The following is a 5,846-nucleotide window of genomic DNA, read 5'->3' on the forward strand; positions in this document are numbered from 1 at the left end:
CTCCTGTGAAATCAGCGCAGTTTCAACAAGTTTTCAAGATCTCCGGAACCTTCAGCTGTTCAAGAGCATTGACCCCAGAAGCTGGTGACTGCTCAGATTTTTGTATTTATTGCGTTGGCGCAGCCAAACACTGTCCAAATAAAGTGAGTCAGTTTTCACGTTTTGCCTACGTGGTACTGGTTTCGATATCAAGCTTCTCCGTGTTTTTACAGTAGCAGGTTCCTACCTTAGATGTATTGTATAAATACGTAATTCGGTCCGCAGTGGGTTTCTGTGCAGGTGGGGTTCGGTAGCTGGCGCGGCAGCGCAGGATCGGCTTTTGAGAGAAGCTCCCCTGGCTCCAAAGTCAGATCTGCCTCTGGCCATGGCTGAGCCAGTCAGTGTCTCTGTGAATTGACTTATTTAAGTGGGGAGGGTACGAAATCGGGGAGAATCAGTGAGGAGAGAGGATGTGAGAAATGGGGTGAGGAGGTTCCCCTGCAGCCCGTGGTGAGAGGGCAGGCTATGCCCCTGCAGCCATGGAGGGTCACACGGAGGCAAAGATCCCCCTGCAGCCCAGGGAGGGCCCCACACCAGGGCAGGTGGCTGTGCCCAAAGAGCCTATGACTCTGGGAAGCCTGGACTGGAGCAGCCTGCTCCTGGAAGACTACATGCTGGAGCAGTTTGTGAAGAACTGCAGCCCATGGGAAGGCCTGATGCCAGACAGGAGGAGGTCCCCCGTGGGATGGATCCCACAAGTCAGGAGGGAAAGCATACAACAACCCCAAGGAGGAAGGAGTGGCAAAACCAGCATGTGGTGAACTGACTGGGAAACCCCCATCCCCACCCTGGGAGTTGAATTGAGGATGCTCAAGGAACGTGGGCGAGTTAGTTCCATCCTCAGTTGAGTTGGGGGTTGAGATCTGCGCTGCCAACTTGACCTTTACCCCAGTCACTTGCTGGATTCTGCTGATGGCTAATCCAACAGTCTTGTGACCTTGCAGGGGCAAATCTTTCCTCCGTTACCTTTCCAAGCTCCTCCTCAGAGGCTGTGGTTAGCTCAAGCACACAGACTTACATGATGCCGTTGGCAAAACACGCAGAGTTACATAGTACAACTGCAGCTAAAATTAATATCCAACTTTCAGATGCTGCCATTACCTCCGATCTTTCTCCCTTTCACTTCTGTGGCTGCATTAGCGGAAAGAGTAAAGGCTGGAGGGCATAGCACTGTAGGTCCAGGCAAGAGGAGAACAGTTTCAGAAGTTTGAATTTACAGAGTTTGTAGGGGTTTTAAGATGTGAAATTTGAGAACAGCGTGACAACCCTGATCGTACAACTGCTGGTAAGCTATTGTGGTGGCTGTAAGAAACATTCAAGGAAGGACTAAAGCTCACAAGCGTCGACTGATCGATACATACGTTTAGCCTGCATCCTGAAAATACAAGGAACAAAAGCTGCTTCTATACTGGAAGCTTTCGGCAACACTATAACTTTCCAGTCAAGAATCTGGCGATAAACGAACGTAGCACAACCTGTCGCTACGGATAAACACACTTGCCAGTGTACATGCCTGCATTCAACCAGTACTGCACCTCAAACCAAGGAGCTTTTAACTCAAAATTCCAAGTCAAATCCTGACAAGCTTTCTCCAGCAGGAAACTTTCAAACGGAACACTTACAGTTCAGGATCCAGGATGAGAACAGGTTCCCGCTGGGGTTTTTGGCATTGGCAGGTTTGAGGCTAGGGGTGGTCACAGCTGCAGGGAAGCGGGCCACACAGCAGAGGACAGCGTCACAGAGTAGTTAAGGTTGGAAGGGGCCAAGCTGCGAGGGAAGATTTATTCTCTGCTTCCTATCAGCAGGCGGTGTCAGCCACTTCCCGGGAAGCAGGACTCCGGTACGCACAGCAGTTGCTCTGGAAGACAAACGTAAATAACAAATGCCCCCACCTTCTTCCTCCTTTTCTTGGCTTTTATTGCTGAGCAGACCTCACACGGTATGGAACATCCCTTTGGTCGGCTTGGGTCAGCTGTCCTGACTGTGTCCCCTCCCACGGCCTTGCCCACCCCCAGCCTACTGGGAGAAAAAAAAGTTGGGAATACTGGAGAGACACCTTGGATGCTGTACGAGCACCTGTGCTGCACATCGACCAGCAACATGGACAGAACACTTATATCTTCTACAGCCGACTAGAGAACATTACTACATTTAGTGCTACAAATACGTAACGTGTCAGCTGAGTAACACAAAAAAAAAAGACAGTATGTTAACGCGTGGTGCTGGAGGGAGTGCGTTACAGCGTTTCTAGTTGGTCTGTCTACAGGTAACTGTGTTAGTAACTGCTCAGCTTGTGTCATTTTGCACAGTTAGTGTGAACAGCAGAATGCATGACGTAGCATACAGAACAGCCTGTTCTACAGCGATTTTTATGGAAGCCTGATGCATAAGCCAAGTACAGGAAATTGTTTTAATTGATAAAAGATTTTTCAATTAATAATCTTTGAGCTTTTAAAGCTTGTCGGTAGCAGACAGAGTGTAAAGCGATGCTAGTTCTAAGTGAACTGAACCACTTCAAAATATTCCTCCTGTATAGTAGAAGGGACTCAAATATTAAAAAAAAAACCAAAACAAAAATCACAAAATATAAGTTTAATTACTACTTCAAAACATTTCAGAAGCAGCCAAGACAGTACTAAAAAAGGAAGAACTAACACTGTAACAAGACTGAAGTACAATAGTCTACATATCTTTCATAAGGTTTATAAACAGGGTATCACTAGTTCAGAAAACATCTAACACCACATTTGAGAAAATAAACTTAGAAGTGTATCCCCTTAGAAATAAGATCTTAGAACGGTCACTTAAAGCAGATGAAGCTGAAACTTAGGCCTATTTGTTGCCACACAACTCAGTAGTATTGATGACATTGTAAATGATTGACTTGACTGACATCTGCAAATGAAATGGTATTAAAGAAAAGCAACAAACTAAGGTCAGACATCACTTCAAATAATTTAAAAGTACTTTTGAAATAAGACAGGGCTGTGAAACATGAGAATAGCAAACCAGAATTCTGCATGAAAAAAGAGACCAAATGAGAATGTGGGAGCAGCAAAGGAAAACCTGTGAGAGGCATGTGAATGAATGTTGGATTCAAAACCAAAGCCATTTACCACTTAAGTGCAAGGCTAAGGCTACAAATTAATGTTTGTAAACTCTATTCCTAGACTAAATAAAGCTCAAAAATAATACTGCTTGCTTTCATTGTATACGTGTAGTTGCACAGCATGTGGTACAAACTTGTATAAAGCTGATGTTTTAATCGTGGGTTGCTGGTACAGTAAGATCTTAAAAATTCTTTAAGTATTTGATGGTAACAATGTAGACAAAGTAAAACCCTATGTTTGGGTTAATGTCTAAGTTATAGTGACACCATTTAATTTAGTATTAAATATAGGCATTGATCTTCTGAGGAGGACCATTAGTCACCAGCTTTATTGTATAAGACCCATAAAACATTAACAACTATACCCTTGAAGAGGAGCTAAGGACTGTTAACAGGGAACATCCTGCCCCAGACAGCACTGAAAGCTGGATGATGACCAAAGCAGCATGGAGCCAGCAAAATCCACAGTAATTAGGGTAAAGGTGGCAGGGGGAGATCACAACCATGGACCCAATTGAGGAACTATGCAAATTACCCCCCTACACCACCTAGGAGCATGCATGCTAATTAACCAATAAGATAATATGGTAACTACTAACCCATTAATGGAACCTTGGGTAGGTTTTCTGCTGTTTTACTGATCATGTAACAAGATAAATACGTTGCAATTCCTTTGGGAAGTGTGCTAGCTTAGTGGAATTACCACCTGGCACCCATCTTTGTGCAAACATGAAGTATCTCATCTCTAAGACTGGCCTGTTGCACACTGGATACCAGACCCCCGCTTGTGGGAGACCAGTTTTCTGGTGATCCAGATAGGACAGCCATGAACCTTGCTCTGATTGTCCTGCTGCTCCAGACAAGAGTCAGGACCTGAAGGACTCCAGCACACGCGGACCTCTTGATCGGGCAATCCAATGGTTCCTCCCTACAGCTGGATGACATGCAACTCAATGGTGCAACACGAGATATTTTGGAGGAGGCAAGTGATTACAGAGGTAAGTAGCTGCTTGCAGAGTTGTCTGGAACTGCTCTGTGTAAGATATGTCAAGAAAAGCCCACCGCAGGAGCTTTCAAAGGCTTCTTATTCTCACAGGGGGTCAGAATCCAGAGTTGCTCTGCATAAGACATACCAAGAAAGGCCTGCAGCAGCAACTTTAAGCAGTTTATGCCCACAGGGGGTCAGAATCTGGTGTATGAAGCCATGGGTCAAGAATTTTTTCCTGAGAAATAATGTGTAGTATGGGTGCAGCTGCCTCTACCCAAGTGTCCTGTGTACTCCCTTAGGATGCATCCTAAAAAATTAGAAAAAATTTGGAGGGAATGCCATAGAGAAAGATAAATTAAAAGCTTATTGTGCCCAGTGGTGGCCAATGTATGAACTGGAGGATGGAGAAAAATGGCCAGAGAATGGATCATTGAATTACAAAACTTTTGCAATTAATCCTGCTTTGTAGAAGGATGGATAAGTGGGATGAGGTTGCACATGTTGATTTGTTTTTTGGTTTAAGGCACAGTTATAAAACCTGAAAAAAGTAGGTTGATGATGGATGCTGCTGATGGAATGTATGTATTAGCAGAAGGTGTTCATGGGAAAGGAAAGAAAAAGAGGCGATACACAGAATGTTAAAAGAAATGCATTAAGGATGGCAGGGAGGATGAGGATGTGCAGATTTTGGTCCCAAAGGGTGACCTGGCCAATGTGGAGAGAAGGGCCAAAAGAGGGAGGTCACAGGGTAGTCAAGATGGTAGTGAAGATGGTGACAGTGAAGACCAGTCTATTTCCACCCCAGGAGTGGGAAGTGAGAACTTTAGTCCAGTCTCCATGAGAACAAGGGGAGAGCGTCCCATTATACACAGTCCCTTGGAGACAGGCCATAGGAGTGGAGGGATAACCCATGTTTGTACATGTCCCATTTGCTGCTTCAGATCTACTGAAGTGGAAGCAGTCTGCGGGGCCTTACAGGGAGAATGCAGAGGGAATGCATCCTCTATCAGAAACTATTAGGCTGACTCATAATCCAAACTGGGGGGGATACACAAGCCATGCCAAACACTTTCTTCACAACAGGAGGAAGATGAACGGTGGGAATTCATCTTTCAACAGGGAAAACAAGCGATAAACACACATTATCAAAAATCCACCCAGAAGTAATTGAAATAACTGGGATTCGCTTTTCATAAGCAAAAGGACCCTTAACCTTCTGAAGTGAATATATTTGTATCAACTGAAGTATTAAGCAGGTTAATCTTTACTAAAGATTTCTTCAAGAACGGAAGATGAGTCAGAATATAGCATATACAAATACCTTTTAGGCCACCAGCTCTCACAAATTCCAAATTCTTAGCAATGCAATACATGTCTGCTAGCCACTTTTTATAACACCATAAATCTCAGCAGTAAAAGAGAAGCCATACAGAAGATAACAGAAGTTTCATCTCATGTGCTTTATCAAAAAATGCTTGCGTAGTTTTAGAAATGCTTCAGGTTCACTTGAAAATGTTTACAAACTATCAAGAAAGATCTTGAACTTTTATCAGTCATGGGGTTTGTAAGCAGTACCTGTATGTACACTGTCAGGAAGCTACAGATACAGGCAACGGTTCAAGAAACCCAGATCGAACTCAGTCATCTCAGGCACCCTGAATCAAAAGTTTAGGTAATACACGTCTTGAAAACTGCCATTTCCCACCCCCC

Source organism: Eurypyga helias, unplaced genomic scaffold (genome assembly GCF_000690775.1).
Source record: "Eurypyga helias isolate BGI_N326 unplaced genomic scaffold, ASM69077v1 scaffold24619, whole genome shotgun sequence".
NCBI classification, from domain to species: Eukaryota; Metazoa; Chordata; class Aves; order Eurypygiformes; family Eurypygidae; genus Eurypyga; species Eurypyga helias.